The sequence below is a fragment of the Natrix helvetica genome (assembly GCF_964273705.1).
Source record: "Natrix helvetica genome assembly, chromosome: 5".
NCBI lineage: Eukaryota > Metazoa > Chordata > Lepidosauria > Squamata > Natricidae > Natrix > Natrix helvetica.
In genome coordinates this window covers 93,103,038-93,118,067 of record NC_138551.1, presented here as the reverse complement: position 1 = coordinate 93,118,067, position 15,030 = coordinate 93,103,038, and the positions used below count along the sequence as shown (strand labels likewise).

General features: G+C 45.6%; 1 protein-coding gene across 1 annotated transcript in view; it reads left to right on the top strand.

Annotated features, from left to right (window-relative positions):
• The window catches only part of ZCCHC24 (zinc finger CCHC-type containing 24), a 150,834-nt gene that overhangs the window by 119,272 nt on the left and 16,532 nt on the right, over nucleotides 1–15,030 (top strand). The gene's annotated exons all lie outside the window — the stretch shown is intronic.

Here is a 15,030-nt window from a genome sequence, read left to right as displayed (position 1 = left end):
CACCGGTAGTGGAAATTGCGACTGGGTCACCGAACCTGCAGGGACAGCAGGCTTGCCGTGCCTTCAAACCTGTTCCCTGGTTGCCCATGTCGTGTTTTTTTTAGTCATTTTATACTGTTCTGCGCAGAAGCGAAGCGATCAGCATACATGCAAAGCGAAGCAGCAGTAATGCCGGCAGCAACCCACCCTTGGCACCGACCAACTGGTCTTTGGGTTTCCAGCACACATATGTACGGCAGCTGGAGCACCGGAAACCCAAAGACAAGCTGGCTAGCGCATGCATACCTGTTTTATGGGGGCATTTTAAAGGCATTTTGGGGGCATTTTCTGGCTGTTTTTCACACCGTTTTTGTGCCAGAAAACAGTCTGGAAAGTGGCCCAGAAAATGGGCTGTTTTCAGGCCATTCTCTGGTGCTCCAGTGCCCATGAAGACCAGCTGGCTGGTGTGCTGGAAACCAGAAAAGCAGCTGGCGACCACGCGCATACCCACAGAGAGGGCTCTGTGTGCCACCTCTGGCATGGAGGCCATAGGTTCGCCATCACGGGTATAAGATCTCCTGCTTGAGCAAGGGGTAATAGAATAGAATAGAATAGAATAGAATAGAATAGAATAGAATAGAATAGAATAGTAGAGTTGGAAGGGACCTTGGAGGTCTTCTAGTCCAACCCCCTGCCTAGGCAGGAAACCCTATACCGTTTCAGACAAATAGCTATCCAACATCTTCTTAGAGACTTCCAGTGTTGGGGCATTCACAACTTCTGGAGGCAAGCTGTTCCACTGATTAATTGTTCTAACTGTCAGGAAATTTCTACTCAGTTCTAAGTTGCATCTCTCCTTGATTAGTTTCCACCCATTGCTTCTTGTTCTACACTCAGGTGCCTTGGAGAATAGTTTGACTCCCTCTTCTTTGTGGCAACCCCTGAGATATTGGAACACTGCTATCATGTCTCCCCTAGTCCTTCTTTCTCTTAAGCTAAACATACCCAGTTCCTGCAACCGTTCTTCATACGTTTTAGTCTCCAGCCCCCTAATCATCTTTGTTGCTCTTCTCTGCACTCTTTCTAGAGTCTCCACATCTTTTTTACATCGTGGCGACCAGAACTGAATGCAGTATTCCAAGTGTGGCCTTACCAAGGCATTATAAAGTAGTATTAACACTTCACGTGATCTTGATTCTATCCCTCTGTTGATGCAGCCTAGGACTGTGTTGGCTTTTTTGGCAGCTGCTGCACACTGCTGGCTCATATTTAAATGGTTGGACTAGAAGACCTCCAAGATCCCTTCCAACTCTGTTATTCTGTAAGCCCAAAGGAGGAATGGTTCCCCAAAAGACAAGCATCTGGCAGGTTTTATTCCCCCTAATCCAGTTAAGCTTTAAGAGCGGCACTTACTTTTTGGAGCGGACTTTTCAAAGAGGGAGAGTTATTTCTCGTACAATTGTGATCAAGGGAAGGAGGGTTAACGTCTCCTTATTATAAGTATAAGTATAATCTTTATTGTCATTGTACTTAAATACAACGAAATTGGTTTTAACCTCACGGGTGCAAAATTATAACAGAAACGAAAAAAGAAAGAAAAAGAAAAAAAATAGCGCGTGCATTATTCTATTTGGCCAAGTCTTAAAACAGCAACCACAAAAACTCCAGACAAGGTTACTGACCTTCATGGTAGTTTGCGCCTAAAGAAAAAAAATCCGGGATTTCTGATCCAGAGACTTTTACTATAATATCCTTTGTGGTGTGTGGCCAAGTGGGGAGACCTCTATCAGAGAAAGGGAAATTGAAACCAAATCCTCCCATCAGAATAATGGGGTTGTTTTTTTTTCTTTTCTTTGTAGAAAATAACCATACAGCTTATTAATAAACAGTGCGAGTATGATGTGCTTTTTATTTGTGCGGATGAGAATGTTACATGCAACCATAGTATTTAAAAGAAAATAAAGAAGAAGGTTGAATTCTGATGTAAAGAATTCACACCACATATACAGTGAGAGCTTATGCACCAGAGACAAATTCCTTGTGTGTCCAATCACACTTGGCCAGAAATGTTTTTAAAACAAACAAACATGATATCATAATTGCTGTAATTTCAGCCATTTTGGTCTCAGATTTTGGCATTGGGCTCTGGGTTCTTTTTTTTTGGGAGGGGGTGGAGGGGGAACTATGGAAGGATGAGTCATAGACCCAACCCTTGTGTTGTGGCTCGCCAGTGGAGCAGATGGCAGATTCGGACAGTGAGGAGGTTGGGGAGGAACATGGGTCAGTCCTGGAGTCTGGGGAAGGGTCTGATGAGGGCTCTGCATCGGAGGCAGAGTGGGGGCCAGGGCCATCTGACAGTTATCAGCTGCCTTCGGAGTCAGACATCAGTGAGGCAGATGAACAGCTGGAACCTGTTCCCAGTGTGCACGTGTGCAGAGTTGCCAGATGAAGGGAACAGCTAAAGAACAGGGGTCAACTTGGGAGTAAAATCAGTGGTAGGATATGAACTGTATGCCCCAGTACGGGCGTACCGGTGCCTGCTGGGAGAACCAGGTACCGTTCTGGTACGGTGCTCCGGAGAGCCCACCTGGCTACCCACTCTCCTTACTGCTATTTGATCCGATTGGGGCATTTGCGCATGCTCACAGAATGTACAACGCCTGCGCGATGCTCCACCGAGCAGCTGGAGCATCGCGGGCAGTGGGTATGCATGTGCGTGCTGCACACATGCATATGGTTGACACCTGCCTCGTTGCACTGTACCAGTTGTACCGGGATCCAGAACCCACCACTGCCACAGGTGGTCGGTGAATGGCCCCTCCCATAGGGAATAAGAGAGGAGCAAAAGGGGAGTGGAGTTTGCAGGAGACCATTAGTTCATTCCTGCATTCTTGCCAAGTACTGCAGCGTCTGAAAGATATTGGCCTGGACACTCTCCATGCCTGATAAAGGTTGGTAATTGTGAACTGTCTTGAAAGACTGTGGGAGAGGAAAGACTTTGCAGAAGAGGAATTCACTGTCAATTAAATAAAAGGGGTTTATCGGGACGAGGACTCGGCTTTGTGCTGCTGGGGAAGCCTAGGTCAGAACACCTTGCAATCTTAGTCCATTCACTCTTTTGAAAGCCTTCCAATTTTGCACTTTGAGAACTTGATTAGATCATGGTCCAAAATGGATTGGAAATAACGCAGGTGAGACGAATTGCCCCTTTTTTTTCTGGAGCAAGAAATAACTTGTTCTCAATTATCCCGCTCAATAAGGCAACCAGAATGAGTGAGCAACCTACCATGTTTTTCTTGGGAAAAAATTTCTTCTCCTGATGGCACGATTGGAGCCACGTTGCATCTCTATCCTTGCAGGTTTTTTTTTTTTAATCCCTGTAAAATGTTAAAGCTTGGCATTGCTCTTACTGGGTTGAGGTTCATATCCTGACTCATCCATGAAGCTGGCACAGAAATATTTGGCTCAGTGGCTAAGACACTGAGCTTGTCGATCAGAAAGCTTGGCAGTTCGGCAGTTCGAATCCCTCGTGCTGCATAATGGAGTGAGCTCCCATTACTTGTCCCTACAACCTAGCAGTTCAAAAGCAAGTAGAAAAATAGGAACCACCTTTGGTGGGAAGATAACAGCGTTCCATGCGCCTTTGGCATTTAGTCATACCAGCCACATGACCACAGAGACATCTTCGGACAGCAGTGGCTCTTCAGCTTAGAAACAAGAAGCAAGGAAAGGAAAGGAGGAAGAAGGAAAAGAGGAAGGAAGGAAAGAAGAAAGAAAAATGGAGGGAGGGAAGGAAATGAGGAGGGAGGGAAGGAAGGAAGGTAAGTAGGTGGAGTGAGGAAAGGAAAGGAAAAGAGGGAAGAGAAGTGAGGGGGGAAGAGAAAGGGGGAATGAAGAAGGAAAGGTCATGAGGAGGGAGGGAAGGAAGGAAAGAAACTTCTGGTAAGGAAAGAAACTGGAATGGAGCAAAGGAAGTAAGGAAGAGAAGAAGGGAAGGAGAGAAAGAGTGACACAGTGGGTCAAAGGTACCCAAGGAATATCCATGCTATCAGGATTTGAACAGTCTTGGAGCAGCAACTTCTACCACATGTGTGGAGCAAGGATCAGAGGACTCACATCCCTCTGGCTCTTGATGACAGCATGGTTCCCAGTTGGGACAACACAACATGGCCAAGTGCCTGCTTCTGTCTTTCTGGCCCTTCGAAAGAATAATTGAGATTGTATTCTACAAAATGTTGTGAATGAACTTTGGGGAAAAATCAGCCATGGAGGGGGAGGAGGACAAGGTTGACAACAGGCATCGTCTCCACCACTCTGCGGTTTTGAATTTAGCCCAGTCTCTGTGACAAGCGGCAGCTCTCTTGGGCTTCAGCCTCCTCCCACCTCAAAACCCCGTACAGACCCAGGCCCACTTGGAAGGCTGAGACGCACAAAGCCAGCCCCTGTTTCCATAAATGCTGCCTTTGTTCCCATCGGATGCCAATGGTGCTCAAAGAATGGATGACATTTCTGTGTGGCACAGGAGGGGTGTCAACTCAGAGTGGAGCAGGGGAGGCAAGAGAGGAGAAAAAGAATCCGTCTGTTGAGATTCCACCCTGACAAGGCCACCTTTGAAAGCTTCTCCCCTCTGCTTGGGGGGCATCAAGACACTCCAAGCATTGTCTTGGCTACGGTCTCCCTCTCTCTCTCCCTCCCTCCTCCACAGCACACCTGTTCTTTCAGGGTTTTCCTATGGAGCCTTTTCAGAGCCTCCTCCTTCTCCTCTCCTTCTCCTCCACCTCTCCTCCTCCTCCTTCTTTTTCTCTTCCTCCTCCACCACCTTCCCTCCTCCCCTTCCTTCTCCTCCTCCATCTTCCTCCTCTTTTTTCCCTCCCCCTTCTCCTCCTCCCTTCCTTCCCTCTCCTCCATCTCCATGTCCCCTCCTCCTCTTTCTCCTCCACCCCACCTTCCCTCGTCCCCTCCTTCTTCTTTTTCTCCTCCTCCTCCTCCACCTTCCCTCCTCCTTCTTCTTTTTCTTTTCCTCTTCCTCCTCCTCCTCCTCCAACTTCCCTCCTCCTCCTCCACCTTCCCTCCTCTTCCTCCACCTTCCATCCTCCTCCTTCTTTTTCTTCCTCTCCTCTTTTTTCTCCTCCTTTCCTCCTCCTTTTCCTTCTGCTCCTCCACCTTCCCTCCTCTTCCTCCACCTTCCATCCTCCTCCTATACCTTCCCTCCTCCACCACCACCACCTTCCCTCCTTCTTCTCCTCCTCCTACACCTTCCTCTTCCTTCTCCTCCTCCTCCACCTTCCCTCCCCCCCGCTCCTCCACCTTCCCTCCTCTTCCTCCTTTCCTCCTCCTCCTCCTCCTCCTCCTCCTCCTCCTCCTCCTCCTCTTTCTTCTTCTTCTTTCTTCTCCTTCTCCTCCTTCTAATTATGGAACAGTAGAAGAAAGGAACAGCTGTGAGGGAGTGGAAGACCAAAATAACCCAGAGGTATAACCCTCATCTGAGGCCAGAAATGGAACAAGAGCTTAGGTCTGCTGGCTTCATTCATCAAAGGGATGGAGTCAGTTAGACAAGGGTCTTTGGGAGAATTGATCTCTGAAAGAAAGTTGGCAGAAAGGGAAACTGGGCTTCCAAAAAGAGGAGCGAGCGCTTGGAGTTTGTGGCATCGCTTTCCCATTGGGCAGGAGGGCAGCTGCTAAACCATATTAGGGAAGGTGGATTCTGTAGTTGAAAAGGTTTTATCAGTCCCTTTCAACTCTAGAAGTAAATGTGCAAAATTAGGTGATTGAGTTCATTTTGGTTATTTCTGCCAAGTAAGAGTGGGGTTTGGGACTACCAGATATAGACTGCAGAATCTCAGATAGCCACTAGATGGCAGGCATCAGAACCTTAACTTGTTAAAACATTCATGACTGGGAGAGACATGGGAACAAAGTCAGCCAATGGGAGCTTAAACAGATCTGAGCTTATGCAGAGAATTGAAATAGAAACTTAAATAAGAAGGCTGGGCGTTGCTTAGCTGAGAACAGAAACTTAAGCAGTCTGCCGTTCTGAGAAGTAAACAAGCAGTCTGTCTGGGCTTGCCTGCTGAAAAGAAACTAACTGCTTGTGTTTGCCTGTAACTCTCCTGCCTTGTGTTTACTTGGAAGGACCACCTGTTGGTATTGTACATTTATTCATCCATTCTTATATATATAAAGAAGTTAATGAATCCTACTGCATCAGTTATCTGAGTGTGCTTCTGGATTTGAATTTATGCAACAAACTCTGACATAACTAACCCCACAATTACCACTGGAAGCTTGAGTTGACCTCAAATGACTTTTGGAAACTTAACTGACCCCAGAATTACCCCTGGAAGCTTGAGTTGACCTCAAATGACTCTTGGAACCATAACTGGCCCCAGAATTATCCCTGGCAGCTTGACCTCAAATGACTCCTGGAATATTACATGACCCCACAATTAACTCTGGAAGCTTGAGTTGACATCCAATGTACCCTGCAACCTAAATTCACCCCAAAATTCACCCTAAAAGCTTGATTTGATCTCATGTGACATTTGTAACCTTAACAAGACCTCAAAATTACCTTTGGAAGATTACGTTGACCTCAAATGACCTTTGTAACCTTAATTGACTGTAGAATTACCTCTGGAAGCTTGAGTTGACCTCAAAAGAACTTTTTAAACTTAGTTGACCCCAGAAATACTCCTGAAATCTTGAGTTTATTTCAAATGACCTGTGTAACCTTGATTGATCCAAGAAATACCCCTGGAAGCTTGGGTTGACCTCAAATGACCTTTGTAACCTTAATTGACCTCAGAATTACACTTGAAAGCTTGAATTGACCTCACATGACCTTTGTAACCTTAATTGACCCCAGAATTACCTTTGGAAGCTTGAGTTGACCTCAAATGACCTTTGTAACCTTAATTGATCCTAGAATTACTCCTGAAATCTTGAGTTGACCTCAAATGACTTTTGTAACTGTAATTGACCCAGGAATTGTCTCAGGAAGCTTGAATTCACCTGAAATGACCTTTGTGACCTTATTTGAACCCAGTGTTATCCCTGGAAGCTTGGGCTATCCTCAAGGGACTCTTGAAACCTTAACTGACCCTGGAAGTAGCCGAGAGAGGGAGGGAGGGAGGGAGGGAGAGAGGGAGAGAGGAGGGGAGAGAGAGAGATTGATTGATTGATTCATACCCTCTCTTGGTAGCCTTGGAGCTTCCTGTTCCTGTGTAAGAAATGTATTCTGATTGGTTGTCAGACTCCCATGGGGCTATGCAAGGGTAGCTTTGTATTGTAGGTTGTCTTGAGTTCCAGGCTCCATTGAGTCTTGCTGGGTGATGTAATGAGGGGCCTTTGGGAAATTCCTATTATGGCTTAATGGCTTTGTCCTGCTTTGGATCTTGAGTGGGGTTAGTCCTATCACCCTGGAGCTGAAGGCCTTTGGTAGATAAGATGGCCCAGCCATTTGTCTTGTAGATAGGTTGGCACCAGTCTTTCTGGGGCTATTAACAAACATGGGGGCTGCTTTCCAAGGGCATGTTTCTCCTTTTCTCATCCAGGGCGGTATAATATTCTGCCTTTTTAGTATTTCCTAGAATATTTCATTCTTCTAGAAGAGGGTGGGTGCTAACCAGAGGTAGTATTCAGCAGGTTCTTATCATTTCTGGAGAACCGGTAGCGGAAATTTTGAGTAGTTCAGAGAGCCGGTAAATATCACCTCTGGCTGGCCCCACCCCCATCTATTCTCTGCCTCCCAAATCCCAGCTAATAGGGAGGGAATGGGGATTTTGCAGTATCCTTCCCCTGGAGTGCGGAGGGAATGGAGATTTTACAGTATCCTTCCCCTGGAGTGGGGAGGGAATGGAGATTTTTCAGTATCCTTTCCCTGGAGTAGGGAGGGAATGGAGATTTTACACTTCCTTTCCCTGGAGTGGGGAGGGAATGGAGATTTTACACTTCCTTTCCCTGGAGTGGGGAGGGAATGGAGATTTTACAGTATCCTTCCCCTGCCATGCCCACCAAGCCATGCCCACAGAACTGGTAGTAAAAAATTTTGAATCCCACCACTGGTGGTAACTTCCTACAGATTCATGGCAGAGTCTGAAGTTGATTTGAATTTGGGAGAGGGGAACAAAGCAGAATTTTTTAATAATGACATACACACAGTAACACACACACACACACACACACAAACTTTTCATGCTATTTGTTTAATAAAAATCTGCTGTGGCAGCCACCAGTTAAACGAACATGTGTATTTACCGAATGTGACATTGTGTGTGTGTGTGTGTGTTAAATTTCTATTACCAGCTCCTCCCCCCCCCTCTTTTCTTCCCAAGTTTCTTTTTCCTTTTCTTCTACCTTTCTTACCTGATTAGTTTCACTTCTTTCTTGCCTTTCAGTTTTCACTTTCATTTCTCCTCTCTTGTTTCATATTCAGCTCCCTCTGCCTAATTTCAGTTTCTAACTGAAATGGGTTTCCTCCCTCCTTCCCTTCTCCCTGTTAGCTTCCTTGGCTTCAGACACTTTAAATAGACCCAGACATCAAGACTGATGTCTCCTCGGTTACCTGGGGTCTGTTTCTGGATTCTCAAGCCACCAGTTTGCTGAAGAGCTGCAGTCCTTCCTGTGGAGACATCAAGACCCAGACATCAAGACTGATGTCTCCTCGGTTACCTGGGGTCTGTTTCTGGATTCTCAAGCCACCAGTTTGCTGAAGAGCTGCAGTCCTTCCTGTGGAGGTCTGGAATCCTTCTGTCTCCCATCTACTGGGGGTCCTGTGGTGCCTTTTTCTCTCTCAATGAATTTCACTTCTTCTTTGAAGAGCACCTTTTTTAAAAAAAAGCCTATTAGCACCATGCCTGGCTCCAAACATTCTCGGAAATCTGTCTCAACTTCTGAAAAGGTAAGGAGGACTTTGGGGCACAACGAGCTGCCGGGAGCCACAGCCTTGAGACCACCTCTTATACAAGGTTGTTGTGGGGATGTCTCCAGTGGCTGAAGAAAACGGGGCAGTGGGAAAGGTCATTTGTCCTTCTTGTCTTCTTTGCCCTTTGGATTTTTCAGAAAAACAGCATTGGAAGAGACCTTGGAGGTCTTCTAGTCCAACCTCCTGCTCAAGCAGCAGAGCCTGTACTATTTTCAACAAATGGTTGTCCAGTCTCTTCTTTAAAAATCCCCAGAGATGGAGCACCCAAATGTTGCAGAAATTGACAGGCTTTAGACTTCTCAGGATACAGGAAAGGTTTATTTGGCAGCCAGGTTCAGAAAAGTTAGCCCATGGCTAACGTTGTGAATTTCTGAACGACCTTCATTATCGAAGCACGCATTCTTATACATTCTCAAAGACAGCATAACACGGAAACACTTAACTCATTTCTTATTGGTTACCTTGAGGAAAAAGCCTTATAAGGAGATGGGGGTCTTACTTCTCCTTTTGTTACAGGTATGGACTACGTGTCTTTAACAAACTTTAATTGAACCTCGTGGTTTTGGACTTTTGACATAGGGACATTTGCTGGAACATGTTGTGGTTGAAGGCTGATGACATTTCCCTGTCCCTTTAAGCAAGCTTCTAATTGTCCCTTTTATGCCACGTCTTCATTCTTATATTTTATTCTACTTTACAAAGGTTCTGGAGGTCAACCGTTCCACTGATTGATTGTCCTCACTGGGAGGAAATTTCTCCTTAGTTCTAGATTGCTTCTCTCTTTGTTCAGTTTCCATCCATTGCTCCTTGTCTTGCCTTCTTGGTACTTTGGGAAAGAGGTTGATTCTTCTCTTTAACAGATTAAAGAGTCGGAAGGGACCTTGCAAGTCATCAAGTCCAACCCCCTCCCCAAGCAGGAGACCCTACATCTGCCTCTACCTAGGGTCAAACTCACAAATTTCTCAAGATGTTCTTCAGATATCTTGGCTGGGAACTTTGCAAGTAGAGTGTCTATTGAAATTCTCCCAGATTATCCCCAAATGAGTTCTTTTCCCCAAAGATCCTTACCTGATTTATGAGTTTCATGAACAGAAATGTTGGCAAATGAGTCAGATGGTTTTGATAGACAGATTCATAGTGATAGATCTATCTCAAAGCAGTCATGAGAAACATAATTTCAATGTTCAGAAATGCCATACTATAGGGACGTATATTGGGTGGGATAAGAACTTATTTGGTGCAGTGATTCACTTAACAACTGAGGCAAGAAAGGTCGTAAAACAGGGTAAAACTCACTTTATAAATATCTCACTTGGTGACAGAAATTTTGGGCTCGGCTGTGGTCCTAAAGTGAGGACTAACTGTACTTCCTCTGAAGTTTGGAAATAAGTGTTTTTCTAGCCTAGTAAGAGGACAGGTTTATACATTGGGAGGGAGCCTTGCAAAATATTGAAATCAAAGAAATGTATCAGTTCATAAAGTTTTATGAATAGCTGTTCACTTTATCACAAGCATAAACTAGATCAGTGTTGGCGACTTCCGGTTTGCTCATAGGGTCGTTTTTAGTTCTCCGGAGCCTTCAGGTAAGCCTCCTGAAGGCCCGTGAAGACTCTGGAGGGTTTAAACCGGCCCTACGAGCAAACCAGAAGTCCGTTCCCGAACGTCCGGTTTGCTCATAGGGCCGTTCTTTTGCACTCCGGAGGCTTCAGAGAAGCTCCTGAAGCCTCCGGAGGGCCTCTGGGAGGGGGGGAGGCTGTTTTCGCCCTCCCCAGGCTCCTATAAAGCCTCTGGAGCCTGGGGAGGGCAAAACATGGCTTTAAAAAAAGCTTAACTCAGTTGACAGGGCAACGCCTCGCGTGCCCTGACAAATGGCTCCGTGTGCCACCTGTGGCACTCGTGCCATAGGTTCGCCATCCCGGCCCTATACTATTTCAGGCAAATCTCTGTCCAGTCTCTTCTTAAAAACCTCCAGTGATGAAGCACCCACAACTTCTGAAGGCAAGCCCTTCCACTAATAATTGTTCTCACTATTTGGAAGTTTCTCCTTAATTGTTTCTCTCCTTGAATAGTTTCCATCCGTTATTTCTTGTCTTGCCCTCTGGTGCCTTGGAGAATAGTTTGACTCCCTCTTCTTTGTGGCAACCCCTGAGATATTGGAACACTGCTATTATGTCTCCCCTAGTCCTTCTTTTCATTAAAATAGACATACCCAGTTCCTGCAACCGTTCTTTGTATGTTTTAGCCTCCAGGTCCCTAATCATCTTTGTTGCTCTTCTCTGTGGACATACGTGTGGACATTCATTCCCTAACTTTTCAGGAGCTGAATTTTCCACTAGTCCCCTGACACACACACCCCAGAAGCAGGAAAAACTGCAGTGTTTTGGAAATAAAGGAGCCCATTGTTCCTGCTCATGGAAGACAATGGAACCACTTTTTCTTCCATCATATGTACATCAGTACAGCTCAACATGCTAGGATGTACTTTTCCGAAGTTCTCACACACCCAAAGCACAGCACACATGGTCACCACCAACTGTGGGCCCTGCTCTCCTTGTCACGTTCAATTTTCCTTTGCCGGACACCTGTTTTTTCTCTTTAACAATCCGAAAGCTATTTGGGTGTCTACCAAAACAAGGTTTGCGTGTCCAGATTCTCCTAAAGCAGAGGTGTCAAACTCAATTTCATTGACCTTGGGGGGCTGGAGTGGCCATGGCCAGCTCAACATCACTCATGTTGTGGGGGGCACCTGTGGTGGCCAAGTGCTAAGGCAGCACTTCCCTTAGATCCTCCCTCACTCTCATTATAAACTCCTTCCTTCCTTCCTTCCTTCCTTCCTTCCTTCCTTCCTTCCTTCCTTCCTTCCTTCTCCTTTCTTCTTCCCCTCTTTCCTTATGTTTCCTTCCTTGCTCTCTTTCCCATTTTTCCCTCCTTGTCTTTCCTCTTTCCCTTTCTCCTTTCCTGTCCCTTCTTGCATGCTCAAATGCAAAAGGAGAAAATGTTCTCCTTTTGTTTTGTTTTTAGTTTGTTTTGCTAGCCCTCTGACAGCGAAAACGGAGCTGGGGGGGGGGGAGACACACGTGAAGGCCAGTCCTTTGCTGTTTCCAGGGTGGCCCCGTGGGCCAGATCTAAGCAACCTGTGGCAGGGGTGAAATTTAGATTTCTTCTAAAAACCTCAGCAACTCTCTTGGCTAAACAGAAAGGGAAATGTATAAATGGATCACAAAGGGTCCTTGATCGGTTTGGGTCATGTTACCAGCAATTTTTGGAATAAGCTTTCCAGTGAGTGTGTTTGAGAGTGTGCCTGGGGAGAAAATATGGGTGTTATCATTTTGGAAAAGGATTTGTTTCTCGAACAAACGTCCCTGTAAATTAGGATTCATCTGTCTCACAAGATCAACTAAATAAACAGATGTCCAAGAGGACAAATGATCGGAGGCTGTACACTCAGCTATCTCCCTGCTGTTGGGATCTTGGAGAAGAGATTTAGCATTATGGGAAAATTTGATCCAGAATTTCTTTGAAAAGAAAAGTCTGGCTTTTTAAAAAAGTGTGATTAAAATGGTATTTTGGAGTGGAAATGGGGTCCTTTGAGCTCTCAGATATTTCATTACCAAACTAGGTATCATTATCAGTGCTTGGAGGCAATAGAGTGGAAGTTTAATACATGGTTTATTACACCCAGAAAGTGACCATCGCTTTTATTAGGCGCAAAGCAAGACATCTAGGATAGAAATGGACCGGGTTCCTCCTTGAAGAACTCAACAAGGAAGGAAAAAACTGAAGAATTATCTTCAATAATGTGGGCATCTGTATAAAATAAAGGAAATGTTTATACTGCCAGAAGGTTAATTTTATTAGGTTTACATAGAACGCCAAACAATTGCAAAACAGCTAGAGCTGTTACAGAGTGTTAATTAATTTAATTAAATTTATTAAACTTCTAGACCGCCCCCTCTCCCCGAAGGGACTCGGGGCGGTGTACAGGTACAAATTTAAAAACCATACACTCGATAATATACATAACTAAAATTGAATTAAATATCCCCTGTACAAATTTATAAGAATTAAAAGCTTAAACCTTAAAACCAAACCATAAAATTAAAAAATACAAACTGAGGAGGGAAAGCTGGAATTAGGCCAGGCCGGCTAGATGAAACAGGTGGGTTTTGAGTTTCCGGCGGAAGGAGCGGAGGTCCGTAGTCGTTCTAATGTCAGGGGGAAGGTCATTCCAGAGGGTCGGGCCCATCACAGAGAAGGCCCTTCCCCTGGGCGTCGCCCGCTGGCACAGCCTAGTGGACGGCACCCGGAGGAGTCCCTCTCTGTATGAGCGAATCGGCCGAAGGGATGTATGGGGCAGGATACGATCCCGCAAATAGCTAGGTCCTGTGCCATGGAGCGCTTTGAAGATGATAATCAACACCTTGTTGAGTGCAGGGGTGAGTTGCTGCTGGTTTTACTACTGGTTCGCAATCCTGTGTGCACCAGTTGTGTGCTGTTCAATGTAAAATGTTCTTTGTGCATGCGCAGAGTAATTTACAGTGAACTGCGCACACGCCATTGCTAAAAAACAAAATGGTGTCAGCCCAGCAGTGGCGAGGGGCGTGGCAGGCCTGGGTCACTGCCGGTTCTGCGACCCAGTCCTGAATTCCACTACGGGTTTTTGCCGAACCGGGAGCAACCCACCTCTGGTTGAGTAACCATAAGAGATAACAATATCCGTACCAGAGGTGGGTTGCTTAATTTTTTACTACTGGTTTGTGCTCACAATGCTGCTGCACATGCACAGAAGCATCTGGGCGGGTGGGCGCAGCCTCGCACTGCCACTACTACCGATTTGCTACCAGGCCGAACCGGCAGCAACCCGCCCCAGTCCACACACACGGATCATCAGATTCATCAAAGCTATGATTGATGGTTACCAGAAGGGGGGTAATAAAACAACTACATAGAAAAGAACAAGTGAAAGGGTGGGAGGAACAATTGGTGAATGCAAAGCAGGGGTGTCCAAACTTGGGAACTTTAAGACTTGTGGACTTCAACTCCCAGAATTCCCCATCCAGCAGAGCTGGCTGGGGAATTCTGGGAGTTGAAGTCCACAAGTCTTAAAGTTCCCAAGTTTGGACACCCCTGATGCAAAGGAATGGCAGGAGCTACTGATAAAGTCCAAGGGTTTTAACTTTTGCATTTAGCACAAATATTGTGGGGCAGCCAAAAATCTCTTCCCCCCACCCCAAATGGGTGAAATTACCAAGGAAGCCAAGGAATAAGGGAAGGAAGATGGCTAATTGCAGGAAAGGAAAGCTCCGCTGCATTTTTCCGGCAATTGGAAAAATGGAAGCAGCCATCTTTTGAAATGCACCATAGAGTTGGAATCCCCTTCAAAGAAATTCCATCATGAACAATCTCTGAAGGCCGGTTTTGTTTCAACTCTGACTTTGAAACTGATCAAAGGAATGTATTTTTCAGTTTATTTTGTTCAAATCTGGCCTCTGCCAGCCACAGAGTATCTTTAAACATTTTTTTTTCTTCCTTTTTCTTTCTTTCTTTTTCTATCTAGCCGTCTAAGGGACACAGTGGCTAAGTGGCTAAGATGCTGAGCTTGTCAATCAGAAAGGTCGGCAATTTGGCGGTTCGAATCCCTAACTCCTGTTATAGGAAGCACCTTTGGTAGGAAGGTAACAGCGTTCCGTGCACCTTCGGTGTTTAGTCATGCCAGCCACATGACCACAGAGACGTCTTCGGAAAGCGCTGGCTCTTCGGCTTTAAAACAGAGATGAGCACTGCTCTCTAGAGTCGGGAATGACTAGCACATACGCGCGGGGAACTTTTATCTGTCTGTCTATCTATCTATCATCTCTCAATCATCCATCAATCTACTATCCTCTATCATCAGAGCTGAAAGATAAACAAATCTGCAGAAAGCAAAGAATTCAGCAAATTTCAGGTTCCTTTCAGTTTCCAAACAGATTGTCCTTGTTATAATGTAGCTGCTGTTCTTGTTAACGTTAATATTGCTGGAAGAAATGTCCTTCTGGGTTCAGTTCCAAGTGGGGAGAAAGACACTGGAAACATGGCGGCTGTTTGGAAAGATAGTTTTAATGGTGGACAGAATCACAAACCTTGAAGAT